We start from the raw sequence: 21,089 nt of genomic DNA on the forward strand, positions 1-21,089 counted from the left end.
TAAAAGGGCTGTTTCAACTCAAGACATTTTGTTTCCTTCAGTAGAGAGAAGGTTTAAAAAAATTTTTTTTTCCTTAACTCAGGACACATCAAGCTACAAAAAAGCTTCTAGTGACTCAGAAATGATCCCCATTTCTCCCTGGGTGGAGAGTAGAAGCCACAACCTTCAACATATTTAGGTGCTACCTAAATTCTTCTTGACTACCACTCTGCTCCCATTCACTAATGATTAAGCTACTTTTCATATTCACAATCTTCCCTGATGCAGGTTGGCCTGGTCATTGGAATATTCCTTCTCTTTCTGATTCTCTTATTGAAGCTAACGATATCACTCTATCTTACAGTCACACTGACTTGAAATCTTCTAGTCAATTTAATGCCTCTTTCTTCCAAACCCTATACCTCCATCCAATCAATTTCCAAATTAGGTACATTCTATCTCCACAAAGTTTTTTGAGTTTCTAACCTTCCTTCTATTCCTGCTGCCTACACCTCAGCTCAGACCCTCATTACTTTCCTACCCTGTGTACTATAATAACCTAGTAATTGGCTTCTCCACTTCCATCTCTCTCCATTCCAATCCATCTTGCACACAGCTCAAGATTAGTCTTCCTAAACTGCATCTGTGATCACAGAATTACAGACTCTCAAGATATAAGAGACCTTAAAGGTCAACTGATCCAACCTCCTTCCTTTTCTTTCTTTTCTTCTCACTCTTTAATAAATATTAGAACTAGGTACATGCACTTTTATGATAGAAGTGGTTCAGGGTTAAGAAAAATTAAATGAAACAGAATAGCATAAAAAGCGAAAATCCTCCCAGTTTTATTTCCAAGAAGCAACTGCTATTTGCACTTTTAGTTTTGCCTTTTGTTCTCCTAATGCTTATCATTAAAACTTCATTATATAGTTACAACTTTCTTCTTTAGATGTCATAACATTTAACTCTATATCAACTTCTCATTATGAAATGTGAATAAATTTTGCACTTACTCCTTTTAGATACCTTTTAATTTTTGTTAGTTTTACTATTTTTGTTCATATTTTCAAGGCTTATGTGACTTAAATTGTGTGTTTTGACTACAATTTAAGTCCTTAATGCTCTGCATATTGCTTAATTCTAAAAATCAGAAAAATTTCAACATTTAAAATATTACTATAATGATTATTCAATTATATCACTGTAGAATGGGTAGTGTAGCTAGAAATCTACAAAGGGAAATGGGAATGAGCAGAATGATGTAGGAAGAGGGCAGCCACATAGAGTTGAGCAGGTTGTGTCCTGCACAAAAACAACTGGCCAAAGGCATTAGAATAAGCTAAGATCCCGTGTACTAACCTATGCACCTTGAGGCCTTGGCGAAGGAAATAGCAACTCAGTCTAGTATTCTTGTCTGGGAAATCCCACGGACAGAGGAGCCGGGAGGTGTCAGGACAGAGAAGTCCATGGGGTCACAAAGAGTTGGACATGACTTAGCAACTAAACAACAACAGGAACAAACCCTATGCACCTTAGCATGAGGCTCTCACTTTTTTTTTTCAATTCCTAAGACAGTTTCCTACATGCTAGCTGAGGCTCTAAGTGGAAGGGAAACAAGGTGAATATAACGTCACTAATACCACTGAAAGTTTCAAGGGAGAATGAATGAGTGTCAAGGAGCTGAAGAGACTAGATAAGAAGAGGATTGTGGTACTTTCCACTGGTTACTATTAGATTATTGATTATTGGTGACTTTAGCAAAAGCTGATATATTGATTTCACCAGGGTGAAAGTCAGGTTTTGGTACCTTGATGAAAGTGTATTAAGGCAATAAAGTCTGAGGATATAGACAAATATTTCCAAATAGTCAAACGTCCAAGTGAAAGAAAAGTTGACTGCAGGATATTCAAAGCTAATCAATTTTTGTTCATAATTTATTTTATTGCTTTTGTGTTTAGATATGACTTCAGCTCTGATATACAAGTATGCACTTATGTTTTCTACTAATTCATGGGGAAGTGTTAGTCACTCATCCATGTCCAACTCTTTGAGACCGCATGGGCTGAGCTCACCAGGCTCCTCTCTCCATGGGATTTCCCAGGCAAGAATACAGGAGTGGGTTGCCATTTCCCTCTCCATGAGATCTTCCCGATCCAGGGATCAAATCCAGGTCTCCCGCATTGCAGGCAGATTCTTTACCCTCTGAGTCACCAGGGGTATGATTTCACATTTAGAATTTCATTTTGAATCCGTCTGATATATATTTTCATAGTAAAGTGAAGTGGCTCAGTCATGTCTGACTCTTTGTGACACCATGGAGTGTAGCCTACCAGGCTCCTCCATCCATGGGACTTTACAGGCAAGAATACTGGAGTGGGTTGCCATTTCCTTCTCCAGGAGATCTTCCCGACCCAGGGATTGAACCCAGGTCTCCCGCATTGTAGGCACTGTAGGCCGACGCTTTACTGTCTGAGCCACCAGGCAAGTCCTTATATTTTCATAGATGGCATTATATAAATCTTTAACTTCAACTGTTTGTTAGTTGTACAAATAACCCAGCTTCTCTCTGCTGAGCTGGGACATATTCCCTATCATATAATCAATTTTTATTTTTGAGGGGGAGGGCATTTTTCAGATTTCTCTCTGTTCCCTCAATCTAACTCTCTACTACTGAGCCAAGGTAGTTTAATTAAAGCCCAGTATTTTATGATTCTTTTAGTTAGAAAGCTCAAGAAGAAGCTAAGGAAAACATTCATTGTTTAGAACTTTGAATCTTATTTCTGTTCCATTTGTATATGTTAAAAACACTCATCAGAAAGAAAGTTAAATCTCTATTTTCAGTCCTGGCTATCAAACATTTTTTTTTATTGTCTTCTTTATTCTTTTATCCTTTTTATCTCCTCTTGGAAAGCATCACATAATCTTCTTTCAAGATTACACTTTCTGCAATGCCAGTTCAACTCTTTACAATGCCAACAATCTTGCTATTGAACCTATCAAGTGAGTCAAGTCAAGTGAAGTCACTCAGTCGTGTCAGACTCTTTGCGATCCCATCGACTGTAGCCCACCAGGCTCCTCCATCCATGGGATTCTCCAGGCAAGAATACTGGAGTGGGTGGCCGTTTCCTTCTCCAGGGGATCTTCCCGACCCAGGGATCGAACCCGGATCTCCTGCATTGCAGGCAGACACTTCAAACTCTGAGCCACCAGGGAAGCCCATTGAACCTATAGTAGCCTTCAATTTTTAAAATTCTGTTCATCAACATATACTTCTAATTTGTGACTTAATATCATGTATAGTTTCTTAGGTTTTTTTTTTTAATATACTTTAAATTTCATTTAGAAACTGAGCTGGTTTGTTCAATATTTTTCCTCTATAAACTGCTTTTATAATAAATTTTCCTCTGAATTATAAATGCAAAATAGACCTTATACATGGCACAGATCCTTTTTCAGATCCCCTTTTATCTCCCTATACTTACCTTTGCATGAGAAGCTTTGGGGTTTTGTTTATTTTTATTAAAGTGTAGTTGATTTACAATGTTAAATTAGTTTCAGGGGTCCAAAATAGTGATTCATACATGAGAAAATTTTTATAATCTCTCATTCTGTTTTACTTAAAAATGGACAATATTCTTTATTGTCCATGCCACATCACTGCTGCTAAAATATTCCTTTTAAAGAGAAATTTTAATGTTTTTATAGAATCTCCAATCAAATATGACTGTGCTGTCTTGAGGGTATGTCTGATGTTACCTGACCATAGGACAGTCTGGAAATAATTTTATTCCTTTTTAATTTGAAGACATGCTGAGCTTTTCTTTTGTTAGAAGAGTGAAAGAAAAACTAAAAGCATTCCAGATTCACTCTTTCCTGGTCATTTCTATTTTGCTCCCTTCCTACTCCCAGCTCCTTGCCCTGGAGAGGAGTGCCCACCACTGATGGGTGTTCCCCACTCCTTCTGCCACTTTTATTCCTGCTTGTTGAAAATATATTAAAAAAGAGACACTGACGTGAGAACTACAGTAGTAAAGTAGCTCTGATTGCTAGCCTTATGTAGTTAGGAGGAGAAAGGGAAGGAAGATAAATGGTGATGAGGAGTTTTCTAATAGATCAAAGTCACCGATTTTTGAGGAAGAGGACACTGGAAATCTTCCCCTAGCTTTCTGTTATGATATATAGCTTTATTACCCCTTATGATAAAGAAAACTCCTTCTGTGTCACAATAGATTTTAGTGCTCCTAAAAGATCAAGCCTACTGAAACATTGCTTCAAAACTGTCAATGTTTCCTATCTCTTAAGGAATTAGAACACAGAATTTCTTGCCCTGAAGCCTCTACAACATTGCTCCAATCTTATCTATAGTCTTATCTCTTTGACACTGCTTTCCTTTGTTATATTCTACTGCCAAGCTGTTCTACCTTCCTACTTGCACCCTTTGTTTTCCTGCCTCCAGGACTCTTTGCATTTCATCCCTTCAACTTGTAATTTCATCCATTTTTTTTTAAGAGAAATCTTCCTTCCCTGGTCATTTTCACAGGCTGTCGGATGACTAGCGGCATGAATGTATCATCTTTATATACACAGCTTGACATTCAACCATTGCATTTATGCTGCAATCTATTGTTAATGAAATCTGTGAAAATCTTGTATCTGTCTCCAGGCCCCAGATATTTTTTAACATGTAAAAATATGTGAAATATTAACAACCACAAGAATAATTGACAACAACAATAGCAATTCTAACCAACAGAAGAATTGTACTTGAATCTCACCTATCACCATTATCGTGGGACTCTGATAGCTTTCTTTAGCATCTATGGCTGGTGTCATTCTTCTTATACAGATGTTTCAGCCACAACATGGCTATTTTTCAACAGGCACCTGCATCAGAGCTCTCTGCATTTTATTCTCCTCTTAACTGCTGTTGCCTCTACAGAAGCAGCAGACTGCCCCACAGCTGTCCTTTTGGTGTACAAGGGGGTAATGAGTCTCCCTCGGAGTCTTCACTGCAAGCATTTCTCTGCATTTCCCAGCAGTTTTGTTGGCTTCTTATACTGGTTTTCTGGCCCTCTCTTCCTTTTAGCTGGTGCTTCCTCTGGATCTATATCTACTCTGGATCTATATATATCTCTATCTCTATATCTCTACTTATAATCTATCTATGTGTTTGCCTGTCTCCATTTAACTTATTATCATAATCAAATCTTTGCTATAAAAATAACAGTTTAGGAGATGTCCTCATTTTATTTCTCTCTTCTATTCCTTAGAGAACTACTGCTCCAAGCTGGTTCCAAACTTCCAATTGCTGTGAATGTCAGCTAATCATCTAAATGACGGTGGTGACATTTGAGAATTGCAGAACTCTCTTCAACTGGCTTTATAAATCCATTTTAAAATTTTCATTTGTTGATATCTAACTGCTTGGTGATAAAGTGTTTCTTCAAGCCTTGACGAACCCAGATTTGGGATACAAAGTCAATTCAATTTCAAGAGTTTGGTTGAAGAAGAGGCACTAAACCAACAGACAGGAAATGTGGGGAGTGGGAGCAGAGTGGTGCAAAAACAGTTAGAACTGAGTCTAAACATGGTTTGGAATCTGATATAACAGTTTAGATCTTAGCTTCTCTATATATTAGATATGTGATCTTACACAAGTTATCTAACCATTCTGAGCTTCATTTTCCTCATTGCCAATGAAGTACTGAAGTTTAACGAGTTAATGGAATATAAGATATCTAGAATAGTGTTTGAGTTAAATTGGCATTATTATCATCACTGTCCCAGATCTGCCAGTGTATTGCCATGTGACTCCATATATGTTATTTGACTTTTCAAGGCTTTTGCTTTCTTCTCTATAAAATTAAGAAATGTGTTGGATAATTTCTAAAGGCTGCTTTCAAGCTCTAGCATTTTTCCAGTGGTAAAACTGGTATAATAAAGTATGATTTATTCTCATTCTGATGTGTTTGTCAGTCGACTATCAAATCTTCAGTCTTCAGGGTCATATCTATAACAGTTCAATACCATTTCTATGCCAGACAACTCATTAGAGCGTGTGGCCAGACAAAATTTCACATTTCTGGCCTTCTAGTCCATCATTGGGAAAGTGACTTTGCTCTTTAGGTCTGGGAGACCCTGACATCATTTACTGGGCTCCTACAGTGGTACGGCAGTAAAGAATCTGCATGCAGCACAGGAGATGGGAGACTGTGACTCGATCCCTGGGTTGGGAAGATCCCCCTGAAGGAGGAAATGGCAACCCACTCCAGTATTTTTGCCCAGTAAATCCATGGAGAGAGAAGCCTGGTGGGCTACAGTTCATGGGGTTGCAAAAGAGTCAGACATGACTGAGCTACTAACAACAGCGACATCATTCGTTAAGGCAACTGACCAGTCTTACCTGTGCACTTCCAAAGTTACCTCCAACTGTGCCTTACTGTACATGAGTTTCATTTAGGAGCAGATCCTTGAGGAAGGTTCTGTCAACCCACAGCACATTGCTGCCTTATAGTTTAAATTTGATAGAACAGTAAGGTAGAGTTTAGCAGTTGCCAAGGTCAGCATGGTTGTATTCTAATAAGAAAATCCACAAGACTTTTCATCTCTGAAACACACTTAAAGCTACTTTCTGATTCATCTTTCCATGATGTCAGACAAAAGCTACTATGATGTTTTACATAAAGAAGCGCATCAAAATGCTGGGAGATGGTGAGAAGGAAAACTAATTGTATAGACTTTGGAAGCTTGCTAAACCAGCATGGGTATTTTTCTTCATCTATTAAAATAAGGAGTGAATTCAAATGGTCTGTTTCTGAGGCAGAGCTTCTATCTCTCTTAAGTTCTCATTTTCAAGGTCTCGTTAGAATTACGTGATATCCCTGTTAAAAATGCCAATTTCCAGATCCCAGGTCCATTTATTCTGATTAAGTTAATAAAGAATGCGGCCTGAAAATATTCATTTTTAACACGTACTTTGGGATTTAATATACAAAGCTGCAGTGATGACCATGGTGCTGACGATACTGGCGTAATAACCTTGGCTAATGGGTCACCTAACCTAAGACATAAACCTTCACAGAATAGCTTTCTGAAGTAGGTACTCTTTTGCTCATTTTATCTTAAAGAAATAGAGTCATAAAGCGTATGTAGTAAATAGTCACATACATACAGTTAACAGGTGGAAAGAATGAGGATTTGAGTACAGATTGAAAGTGAAAGTGTTAGTCGCTCAATCATGGCTGACTGGAACCCCAAGAACTGTAGCCCACCAGGCTTCTGTGTCCATGGAAGTCTCCAGACAAGAATACTGGAGTGCATAGCCATTCCCTTCTCCAGGGGATCTTTCCAACCTAGGGACCAAACCCAGGTTCCCTCATTGCATACAGATTCTTTACTGTCTGAGTCATCAGAGAAGTCCGAGCACAGATTGGGCAAAATCAAATCCTATTGCCCTAACAGCCACTTTTTATTCCCTTTTCAGGCCATGCTAAAGTTTGCCTTAGCTGCCAGCATGTCAGTCTCCATCCCTCTGTTTTTGATAGACTTGTCAGTGGAATTTCAAAATCACCTAATTTAACTTTACTTGTTCAGGCTTCCATGCCTGTGTTTCTGAACTAGCTGGGATGATGCCATGATTGTTAATCTTGAAAGTGTAGAAATCACAAAAGCAGCCTTCATTCCTTTCATTCAGAGCAACCAGGGCACTGCAAAGACCAGATGGTGCCTTTGTATGAATTGAAGAAAGGGACTTCCTCTTGGGTGATCTAACTAAATGCCACCAGGAGTGGGACTGATCTCAAAGCTTCTTGGTTCAGACTGATGCAGAACCACCAAATCTGGGGCTTGGGGAGCGCAACTCAGGTTGATTTTAAGTTCTGATTTATGCCATTGACTGGGTGCCTTGTTCAGGATTCAACCTGTGGAGCTGTGCCCTGTACCCCGACAGGGCTGGAACATTTAATATCTCTGCCCCTCAGTTTTCTCTTCAAAGTCCTATACTTGAAGTTCTCTGATAAAGTTGCACAAACAAAAAAGCAGGAGGATACAGGTTATTGGAAACATAAAATATGTTTAACCAAGAGTCGTATATGTGGTTGTCAACACATAAAGGGCAAACATATGCAGGAAAACTGAACTCTGTCTCAGGAGTAATTTATCTTTGTCAGGTGTCACTGGACGTGGCCTTTATTTGAAAGCAATTTAATTAATGAGATTAGTGCCCCTGAAGTTCTTCACTGCTGAAATAAAGGAATTCATACATTCTAAAGTCTTGCATGGATTTCCTCCTCCCTCCAACCCCCAGTTTAATATACTTCTGAAGTACCAATCATTGATCATTCACTCATCAGAATTAAAAAAAAAAAAAGAAATCTTAACTTTGTCTTTGGATTTAAATATAAACAAAACAAAAAACATAACTGATGGTGGCTGAAAGTGAAATCATATCAAGGTACGAGTTTCAGGAGATTTGTTTGTCAAACAGAATCCCCAGACCAAAACCACAAAAAAGCGCATAAAAACCCCACCTTACTTTGATGTTGTTCAAAGGCCCAGGGCAATTTCTACCCTATTTGTATTTTTGGCTTTTTTTCAGGCCATCTGTTTATTTTCTATTGAGTAATCACAGTTAAATAGAAAGCCAGCTTCTGAGGCTCTGAAGGCAGGTGGGATTTGGAGACAATTTGAAAGGCACAATGATAAATTCTCAAAATAGAGGATCTCAGATTGTCTGATACTACAGGCATTTAATATTTCCTTTACATTTATGTACTATTTGTATGAGGGAGAATTTATTGGTAGTGAAAAAAAAATCTGAAATGTTCAAAGTTATCTGAGTTGAAATCTTAAAACGTTTGGTTGTGTGTAACTGTGAGACATAATTTTGGATTATTAAAAATGTAGGAGGGATCTTTCTCAAATTCTACTAATAAATCCCCATGTTATAGTATCAAACCCAGAAGATATGTTTTAAATTTTCTTCTTTAAATGCCTAAATATTTGACTCTGATGCAGTACACCTGAGAAATCAGATAATATAGAATTTTACTTAAATAGTAGCTTCATTCCAGATTGCTGAAAGTGATAATGTCTAGAATACAATATATTTAAAAGTCTACATATTTCCCTAGCAATGAGGAGAAGTGATGGTAATGTTATCTTGTGTTAACTTTTATTTGACATTTTTTAATGATAAAAAAATTGACATAAAGTCATCCTTCCAAGAATCTGAGCAAATGTCCCTGGTTTTCCTGGACTTCTGCCAAAAGTCAGGGCAGCTTTTTAATGACTTACCTCAACACACAAGGAAAATGGTGACCACCATGGAAATCTTACACACCCCTTTCATTATCGGTGAGCAGAAAGACTTCAGTCCACTCACACACTGGAGGCTATCGGTAACAATGAGCCTATTTCCTAACCAGATATGCATCATCTTTTTCAATTTCTCTGAAGTGAAAATCCAGAGCACTATTGATGCTGTAAGCTGGCATGGATAATGGCCAGTACTGGGCATCCTGCTAATGACTAACACATAAAATAGATTCTGTCTTCCAAGACAGTGTGTCTCTGAGGTGACAGAACAGGCATGCATGGATGACTAGATAACTCTATTTTTAACCTATGGACAATTAAACTTTAGTATTAATCAGATTAGCTTAGGCTAGGTTGACCTCCATATCCCAGTCACTTCAGTAAGTTTCATATAGACCCTTAAGTAAGTAAGTAAGTGTTGGTTGCTCAGTCATGGCCGACTCTTTGTGACCCCATGGACTGCAGCCCACCAGGCTCCTGTGTCCATGAGATTTTCCAGGCAAGGATACTGGAGTGGGTTGCCATTTCCTTCTCCAGGGAATCTTCCCAACCCAGGGATGGAACCCAGGTCTCCTGTACTGCAGGCAGATTCTTTACCGACTGAGATGCAAGGGAAGCCCACATAGACCCTTACCCTAGAGTATATTGGGCAGCCATTCTACAACTGGTAGCTATGCTTTCTGAAACACACAGCTTCTAAGAACACTTCAGGGAAATAGAAGAATGGATGAACAAGCTCAGCCCAGACATCAAACATGTCATTTCCTGTCAGCATCCATGGGCCAAACTAGATGCATGGCTCCAGAATAATTGCAAGAGAAGCTGGGGGATGTAGAGAAGCACATGGAATAATTGGTAAGCACTAAATATTCTGCAAAAACCACCCAGTAGTAGTCTGAGGTTTTCATACTAAAATATTAAAAAAAATTGTAAAGAATATGGTTTTGCATGGGCTTCTCAGGTGGCTCAGTGGTAAAGAATTCGTCTGCAATGCAGGAGACACAGGGGAGGTGAGTTCGATCCCTGGGTCAGTAAGATCCCCTGGAGGAGGAAATGGCAACCTACTCCAGTATTCTTGCCTGGAGAATTCCATGGATAGAGGAGCTTGGGGGACTACAGTCCACAGGGTCGCAAAGAATTGGACACGACTGAAGAAATTGAGCATGCACGCATGGTTTTGCATATCACCCGAGGTTATCTTGGAAGCTATTTTCTCCTGGTGAACTCTTCAAAAAAAAAAAAGAAAAGATACATGGAATTCATCGAGTTTATTTCTGCACTTTGGGCAGAGCAATCAGCCATTAATTTACTTTAGCAGTATGACTCAAATGAATCTCTTTATGTATACTAATACCCAGCATTTGAATGGAAGAGTATTAAGAGCTTAAGCTCTAGGGACAATTGCTTAGTTTCAAAACCTGTTCCTACTCCCTGCTAGCTGCAGCATGTGTAAGCTGTAGAACCCCTCTGAGGCCAAGCTGCCACACCTGTGAAACAAAAGTAATGATGATAATAAGAGAACAATTCCTGGGCTAACAAGGGAAGTAGACAGAAGAGAGCTGCATACTACAGCCTTTGGTTTATAATACATACTCAACAATGCATGGATATTTTAAATAATAAAAGACAAGATGCTCATTTATTCTGTTGCCTTACAGTTCCTTAAGATCAGTGTCAGTTCACTAGCTATGACAACTAGTTAGCAGTAATTGTTGTTGTTGGAATATCCACAAGTTTGTACCCTATCCATTTGTAGCAAGAGGCATAATACTGAAATAAATGAAGAATCAGAGACAGTCTACAGAGGGACTTGTTAATTCCCTGAATATGAAAAGTTAGGGCTATATCTCACAATGTTTTAAAATCCTCAAAGCGTTAACTCATGCCTGTCAATCGAATGTTCTTAATTTTATTACTGAATGAATTATGCTTGTTTAGTATCTTTGATAATGTCTGCTATTGTGTTAAACGGGGAGCCCACAAGATATAGACTAATTTACTTGTGCTATAGCCATGATGAATTCTGGGCTAAAATGTACACTTTTCAATGCTTTAAACATTCTCTGTAAGTTTTCATTAACCATCAAAAATTTTTAAATGAAGTTTAAACTTCTTGTTCATCAAATAATTAACTAGATACTACTTCCATACAACATTTTATAAGGAGGATACATTTATTATTACTTATTTAATTTTACTTTCACCTTAGGAGCCTTCAGTGAGAGGAACATACCAATTTGAAGCTGCTATTCCAATATGACCTAGCTGTATTAAATTGATATGTTATCCACTGAGATTTATTTGTGAATGGTTGAAATATTTGGTTGGCAATAAGGTATAGAATTTGAATGCCCTATTTTTATATAACTTAGTTGTATGTAGTGAGATGTTTTCTGGAACAAGTGAACTTCATGGTTTCTTTTTATGACATTTCTATCACATCAAAGGCATATTGTGTCAGATGACAGGGTTCTTCTCACTAACTGGACAGCTCTGAGTGTAGTAATCAGTGACAAGGTCTAGGAAGGCACCAGAAGTCAGCTTCCCCTGTGTCACTAGTGGCCAGTAATGTGAGTTGCATTTATTCATTTATTTATGAGAGAATAGCTGATAGCCAATTAAGCAAGAACTATTCCAAATGCTAAGAATACATCCTCTAATGTAAAAATAAATCAGCAATTATATTCTTTGAAAACATTCACAAATGAGCACATTTTGCTCTAACTAATGGAATTCATATTAATATTTATGGGCCATGGGATAGAACTGTCCATTAAGTAGATCTTTATTTTAGAGCATGCATAAGACATAATGGTGAAGAAACTTTCTTCCAACTGCAGAACATGTTAACATGGTCCAGGTTTGAAAATGAAGGGTGTAGAGGGCTAAAGTCTTAATTATATGAGTTCCTCATGATAGACAAACAACTGATATATATTAATCTACGGAACTCAGGAAATGAGAAATCACCATGGATCAAATAAAGGGCAAAAACTTCAACAGACAGACTGTCAGAAGAGCCTAGTATAAAATTGGCATCTATATAAAATAGGTATATAATAATGTCTAGTAAAAAAAAGATGGCATCTGCCAAGGTAAGAGTCTTGATTAAAGTTGCTCAAATTATAAAGTTGTTACAGTCTGGAAAATCAGCTCCCAAAAGCAGACTACCAAAGATGTTTAACAGGTGGCCTGGTTTAAATGCTGTAAAGCTCTTAAGTGTACTGAAGATGAGGAAAAAGGGAGTTCAGTATTTTGATGATGGATTAACTCCATACAGCCTCTGGAGATTGTTCCCAATATGTCTTAAATATAAAACTGTTTTCCTTGTCAAAAGTCAATGATTCATGCTACAGACGCTTTGGAGCTGCCTGGAGGGGGGTTCCCTTTGGACTGCCCAGTGATTGGGTACAAGTTGTGTAAGTGGCCATGAATGAGATGAAGAAGGGGCTCCAGCGTGGTGGAAAGGTTTGAGAGAACAGGAACCGATATGTTCAGTGGGCCAGGAAGCCAGGTAAATAGAACAAAGGTTAAAAAATATGCAAATATTATATTGCAGAGAAGCTGATACTAAATACAGCAAAAAAGGTAACCTTGAGGCTGAAACACCATTCTCAACCAACCAGATGCTTCATAGAGAAATATGTGAACCAAGCTGAACAGTACCAAGGTAAGAGCAGATTACCTTGTACTTAGATTACATCTAAGTAAAAAAAGCTATTGGAAGTATATGAGGTAGATCCTGATTGGATTTTAAATTGTGCAGTGCCCATGAATGACAGTTTTCCCATCTCAGGGAGCCCAGAATTATTTATTCCCATTGCTGCCTCTCAGCTTTAATGTCATTTATTTATATTATTTCCATTTCTTTGACATGAACCTAGACTGCCAGATTTAATTCAAAAATTTAATTCAATAAAAGCCAAATGTTATATTTCACCTAGTATGTTCAATGCTTTGTTGTCTCACCAGGCAGCACTGGATATTGGGGATGGGTTGGTGGGGAAAGGGCTTTACAGTTAGATTATCCTGGGTTTGAAAACCATCATCACCTTCTCCCTTTCTTAGTGCTAGTAAAAATTGGGTGAATTACTTAGCTTCTTTAAGCTTCAAGTTTTTCTTACCTGAAATAGAAAACAAGAGATATATGTCCAGCAATGAGTCATATGATGGTACAGGATAAGTGCCTGAAAGAGAACATAGAAAATGCGAACAGGTTAATCATGATTATGGTTTTCATCCTTCTGAATCTTCCCTAAATGACTGCAAGTGAGTGTCCAACTCTTTGCAACCCATAGGCTGTAGCCCACCAGGCTCCTCTGTCCATTGAATTCTCCAGGCAAGAATACGGGAGTGGGTTGCCATTCCCTTTTCCAGGGGAATCTTCTCAATCAGGGATTGAACCCTGGTCTCCCACATCACAGGCAGGTTATTTACTGTCTGAGCCACCAGGAGGACATAATGTCATTCCCTCAGAAGAAACAATTACAGGGACAGGTACCCATTTCCCTGTTTAGATGGGATGTAATTAATTCATTTGCATTACTTACCTATTTCTCATAGGCATATGAATGAGTTATCCTCATGTAAAATCATAAAAAAGTGTTGGTCAGGGCCTTAGTTTTTACAAAATTCAAGTGTATAAAAAACGAGATGACTTGGCAAAATGCCTTGAACACAGTATTTAACAACTAAATGATCCTAGTGTCTCTGAGCTAAAACCCCCAAGTCTAGCAATCATTTTCAGTTCATTTCCATTCTGATATTAATAGTTTTCCTATGTTGACCTTTCCACATAGAATTTGGGGCAGGAAAAAACTTCAAGACTGCTCAGTGGGTACTGTTCGTTTGCTAAGAGAAGAAAGTGAGGTGCATGGGGTGGAAGATCTTAGCATGGCAGATCACAGTGTCAGAACCAGGAATAAACCTGGGTCACCTTATTGATTTCTCAAGCTTTTCTAAGTACACCTCTAATTTCTTCATGAATGAGTTTACATACAAAGCATTTAATATTGTACCTGGCAGAGTCAATATTCAATAAAACGAGCTGTTGGAATTATTTTCTCCATTTTTTTCCTTTGCTCACACTCTTCAATGAACCTATGATGCTCTATTCCTTTTGCTTAATCACGATCTGACCTGTCCTTCAAACTGCACTTTGGACTCTGTTTCTGGTCACTACATATTCAAAACTGGCTCTTTCTTTCTTTTTCTTAGCTTAAAATGGACTTACTTTATGCTTCCCTAGGGGTTCAAATAGTAGAGTCCGCCTGCAATGCAGGAGACCCGGGTTTGATCCCTGGGTTGGGAAGATTCCCTGGAAGAGGGCATGGCAACCCACTCCAGTATTCTTGCCTGGAGAATCCCATGGACAGAGGAGCCTGGCAGAGTCTAGACCATGTAGTTGTATAGAGTCAGACACAACTGACTGAATAACACTCACACACATAGGGCACTTCTCAGCACTTAATCTGTTGCCCACCGTTGTTGCTAAGCTTCCTTTTTATATGTATATTGCTCAACTTCCCAACAATACTTTAATTCCATTGGACGGTGGAGGAATCTTCACATTGTGCTCAACTACCACAGTGCAGTGTACTTGGTATTTTGCTAGTGGATTGGAAGTTTTGCACTTCCAGTGTTCTGAGGAAACATAAAACTTGTGTCAACTCAGTAACTTGTGTCCCTGTCCTCTACAGCTGAAAACATCAGAGCATCACAGGAAAGTTATGGCAAACAAAAATCTACGGTAGCTAGATGGAGAAAACTACTATTTTTTCAAGAACTGCTAAGGTTGAAACTTAAAAGCAAGTGCCTATGCAACTGCTTAATAAAAAAAATATAAATTCCTTGCTTCATTCACAACGTTTCAGAGACCAGATAACATTAGAGTTACATGTATCATCACATTGGCTACACCCTTGTCAATGCTTAGTAACTGAGTCATACTTCTAACATGAGGACCGGAAGTTGAATCTGTTTAGGAATAATTTACAAACAGGTGTTTGTTTATTCAGCAGTGTATGCATGAATTGATTTCTCTTGCTTTTACCTCAATAATTAGGGCGGGCCCCAAAATGGACTTTGCAAGTTCAGGGTAAAGACATACACCTCAATTAAACTGTATACAGATGAGTTAATCATGAATAATAGTATATCCTTGAGATTTAGCCATAGTTTCATAGTATAACTCAAAGTTCCTTTCTTAATGCCTTTTTCTTTCTAAGCAGAAGCAAATATGAATTTTAATAGAGCAGGTACCTGAAGGCTAATGAGACATATCAACATGGTACTATGAAAATGAAACCCGTGGTTGTCAAAAATGCTTAGCTCGGTAAGGCCTCGGTTTGGCTGTAGAGGAATGTGGCGGTGTTACAATGATTTCAACATTCCACAAAAAGTACAAAGTATCTTAGAAGTTCAGTGTGAAACTGTTTCTGATTCCTTTCTTTCCTCTTTTGCTCTTGACTTCTGTTTGACTTATGAATCTAAACCAAATCAAGGTAACACTGGATTAATGGAAAGTGCAAATTGTAAGGTTCTTTCCTCTGAATGTGAAGACTTCCTGTATGTTTTAAGTTGAAAGCAAGATCAGACTCCTAAGTGTACCTGATAAACTGATACAGTGAATCAGGGAGTAAGAGAACAAAACAGTAGGAAGATCTTAAGTAGTAAGCCACATCTCTGACATGAACACAATTACTTTAAGTCTGACAGCATATTCCAACTCTTACTGTTGTTGGTTATCCAAGAGACTGTAAATTAGATGTCATTTTTAAAGTACAGCAGTTGCCAGGGAGAGTATTTTCCCTCATCATTTAATCCTGTATAATTTTCTTCATAGGATTTCCCAAAATGCCACTTCGACCTTAGCAGAATGCTGGTGGAAGCATACCACAAGATTTGCACTACTTATTTTTTAAAACAAGTTGCCGTGTATATAAAACAGATATCACCATACTTAGTCGCACACCTGAATCTGCTGGATAAATCACCATATGGCCACTGTAGAAGGTGAATGGAAGAACCAGAATTAGTGCTAAAACTATAAAACCTTTACAGACGTCTAAAGCTCTATATGTCGGGAACCAATCCTGCTGCTTGATATGCTACACAAAATCTTAATTCACTTTCTTCCTTTACAAATTCTTTGAGAGACTGCTATGCGTTAGACATTGTGCTTGTAGCTGGATATACCAAAATATGTAAGAAATGGCCCCTGCAATACACATGTCATGGATCTAGGAGAAGAAGCCATGTAATGGAGATTGTCTCTCCTAACAGATACAATTTTACATTGCTGTCAGTATTTTAAAAGTAGGGAGCTTGGGACAAAGAATAAGCATCATGCTACTGCTGCCAAGTCGCTTTAGTCGTGTCCGACTCTGTGCGACCCCGTAGACGGAAGCCAACCAGGCTCCCCCCCGTCTCTGGGATTCTCCAGGCAACAACACTGGAGTGGGTTGCCATTTCCTTCTCCAAATAAGCATCATACTTGGTGATTTGTCATCACTGACCATTTCTGAGATTATAACCTCTTTAGAAGGATAGAACTAGAGAGTTGATTGGAAAGACATTAAGAAAGAAGGCACTGAGAAGACGCTCTTGGGCAGTTTATTTTGAATTTCTGGGTATATGCTCTCTGTGGAGATTAAAAAATAGTGCCCATCTCTAAGAGATGTTGTGAAAATTAAAAGAGATATCTACATAATTCCTATAAAAATATAGCATGGTGCCCAAAACTTGTGTTTTAATATTAGTTGCGCTTGTTGTAATTGTTATAACATTACATTAGGACAAAGATGAAGGCATTATACTTGGGTACTTGTAATCAGTGTTAAATAATAGAATTGCAGTCAGCTGCAGTAGAACAGGTGGATCTAAAAGTCAGACTGTAAGTTATATTTTAAAAATGAATGGTGGTAGTGGATAACAGAGACCCTGAGAGAAAACTATCTCTAAGAATCTTGATGGTTGGGAGAAGAAGAACGAAAACAGTGAGTTTATGAAGAAGGAGGGCTGAATTGGAGTCCATTTACAAATTCTGGCCAATATTTATGAATATCTTTGAAAATGTAGTGCAGAGCCCCTGTAGAGGGAGAGTTTGAAGATACATGAAAGGAGAACAGAGGAGGAGGAAATACCTATAGATATAAAGGATTTTCCACACAAAGGAGTTGTCAGAGGAAAATGTTGACACATGTAAAGACTCTACCTCCACACATATCCACTCTTGAAAACACACTGAGGAATTAAGTGATAGAAAATGAGTTAGGCCGAGTGAAAAGTTCAATAAATTTACTGAGCTCCTTGAAGTGGTACCATATATACTCACTGTCCTTAATGGGTACACAGACAAGAATTCAAGTGCATCATATTTATGATCTATATGCATATAGAGATATATAGTATAGAAAGATGGAGAGAGAAAGTCTATTTCACATGAGTTATTTCACCTTTTTTAGTCAATAGGGCAGGGAAACTAAGACTTCAAAAGATGTAATTCACGGTTGATATGAATTTGTAACAAGGGAAAGTGGGTTTCTGAAGATCTGAAATGTGAAAAATTTCTGTAATTGATTGATGATGTGTCCTTTTACTTTATGGGCTTCATTTTGTACTTTAACATAAAAACCTTTGTTAAAAAAGAATATCCATCTACAGTATATTTTATGTGAGGTGTAGTGCACTGTTGGTTATTTTGCCTGATCAGCCTCTGTATCTCCTGTTTTTAGGGACAGCTCCGAGGTTTCCACCTTTACTCTCAGATGGCACTCATCAACTCCCTAGAATATTTGTAAAACTCAGTTTTAGCTAGACCTAGTCCTAATTTGATGTCTTAAGTTTGAGAATCAGTTCTTAAGTCCTTAAGTTTGGGAATAAGATTAAATTCTTTAACTCTTGCTGGACATTTTAGCAAAGCGGTTTAATACTATGGAAGTGTTAAGCTTGTAGAATGTAGACCTCAAGTTGCAGGGCTACTATAGGAAAAAGCATTGTTAAGAATAGAGTCAGCACATAATTCTTGATAAATTTGTTGGAGCATCTGAAGTCAGCTATGTCTGAAGAACATCTCTATATTTAACAATGATATGGCCAAGTCAGTTTGAATTAAATTTATATCATTTGCAAACAAATAACCTTTACTAATAACTGACTATACAAATTCTACTTTCCAAACCATACAAACTCATTGTATTTTAATTTTTTTAAATTGAAGTATGTTCATTTACAATATTGTGTTAATTTCTGCTGTAAGCAAAGTGATTCAGATCTATCTATCCACATTCTTTTTAAAGTATTATTTTTCATTCATTTGTTTCATTTTGTTCATTATTTTTCATCGTCATTAAGTGATGCCATTGTTTTCATATAAAATGAAAAGAAGATACAGTGGGGAAACAAAATAGTGGACAGTCAATTTGTAACAACATGGATGAACTTAGAGGGCATTATTCTTAGTGAAATAAGTCACATAGAGAAAAACTATATATACTGTAAGTTATCACTTATATGAGGAATCTCAAAAATAAAACTAGTTAATATAACAAAAAATAAACGGTCTCACAGATATAGAGATCAAACGTGATTTTCAGTGGGGAGGGGAAAGACAGAGGTAGAGAGCAAACTACTATATGTAAAATAAATAAGCCACAAGAATATATTGTACAACACAGGGAATATATTCAATATTCTATAATAACTAAAGATGGAACACAGTCTTTAAAATTTTGGGGCCACTGTGTTGTATACCTGAAACTTATGTTATAGATCAACTACACCTCATTAAAAAATAAATATTAAAACATAGTGGGCAGTCAATTGTGCAGGAGGAAAATATCAGAAGTCGAGTAAGGAAAGTAAATTTTTAGCAGCCTTGAAAGATGAGTGTATATTTTGCAGATATTAGGAGTCTTGATGTGGATGGTTGTATCTAGGGAAGGCTTCAGGATAATCAGCCTTGCATAGAGCATACATTTCAAAAATGTCTAATGTTAAATACATTAGTTGTAAAAATGTTCTACATTTTAAAATGAAGTCTACATTCAAAATTGGAAGGACTGATTCTGAAGCTGAAGTTCCAATACTTTGGCCACCTGATGCAAAGAGTCGACTCTTTAGAAAAAGACCCCGATGTTGGGAAAGATTGAAGGTGGGAGGAGAAGGGGACGACAGAGGATGAGATGATTGGATGGCATTACTAGCTTGAAGGACATGAGTTTGAGCAAGCTCTGGGAGATGGTGAAGGACAGGGAAGCCTGGTGTGCTGCAGTTCATGGGGTCGCAGAGAGTCAGACATGACTGAGTGACTGAATAGCAACATATGTTCAAAATGGCTTTATAAAAGTAAATATTCAAATTGCTTAAAAAAAGGGACTTTGTCTTACTTCTGCAATGTGGTGGAGTATGCAGATTGTGAAAGTCATATTACGCTCAGGATCTAACCTTCTGTTGATTGTCAACAGTGTCCCAGAAATAACACATTTGCTTTGTTATTGTTGTTCAGATTATCCTTGTAAGAAAAATGTATGAGGTATGAAGCACATAAAGAATAGTTTTCCACTACAGGAAAAAGCACATGATTATACTCTTGAAGTCTATGTACTTATGTACATGACTGTAAGACTCTATATTACTGTGCCTAAGAACATACCACAATGTCTACCACTAGAGGCTGAATAAATATTTGTTGAAAGCATAAATAAATAGAATGATGCTATTTTGTCATTCTTGGAGGTATGCCATGGAACCAGTATGTAGGCAAATGTGTCTACAATGAAATATTTTGGTTGTTTCTGTAATTAAAGTATGTTGGATGCACTTTAAGGAGACACTAAATATTGAATTTTGCCTTATGGTGAACTGTGTTTTAACAAGGTGGTAATATACTTGAAAACATAACAATACACGACACTAAATATCCTAAATAAGTTCTAGAAAGTTCAATAACACGTAGAGATGCATAGTTTACCATAGTCAAACATAAGGATATTTGGTTAGTCATGGATAACTGTCTTCATTAAAAAAAACTGTCCAGAGGTTTTACTAAATATCAGCAGAATCAGTTAGCACTTTTTGTTTTAAAAGAAAAACAGAGATTCAGAGTGCTAACATGTCCCAGTGGTCAAATACAGAGAACGTAGGAATTCAGTATGTCAAGATCTAGATACACTTTGCAGGAAAGGCAGAGTTAGTGACGACTGTGATGATGATGATGATGGTGACGATGATGGTAATTTGACACTAGTGAATCTTAACTGCCATCCACCTTGATTTATTCTGCATTCCACCTTCCAGAGTCAGGGAATGGCACAGACATTAAAATCAATATTCTTGTTGACTAGACCCTACAAAGAAGAGTTCCAGATGAATTTTAATGGTCTAGTGACAGATTTTATGATGGATTATGAAAACTGCTGTCAAAGTACAAGACCAATGAGAGAATATGTGGTATAGAAAGCCAAACAGATTTGTGCCAAATCTAGTACTGGTGTTGGGGAAAATTCAGCTTCTGCTTTAGCATGGAGTCCTAGGGTGCATGAGAATTCCAGTCTATCTGACTTCAATTAACCTCTTTTACAGGTGAAGCCAAAAAGAAAGAAACACACATAATAACTATTGCAAAGATATATTTTAAAGTCATTAAATGCACATTAATAATCTTTGGAATATATAATTTTGTAGGTGACAGATACTATTTTTACAGCTGTTCTTTAGAGAAAGAATAAGTTTCTCTTCATTAAAGACTAATGAGTGACATTACATTTAAGTGTTCACATTAGACATGCTTCTTT

The sequence above is a fragment of the Dama dama genome, chromosome 24 (genome assembly GCF_033118175.1).
Source record: "Dama dama isolate Ldn47 chromosome 24, ASM3311817v1, whole genome shotgun sequence".
Taxonomy (NCBI): Eukaryota; Metazoa; Chordata; class Mammalia; order Artiodactyla; family Cervidae; genus Dama; species Dama dama.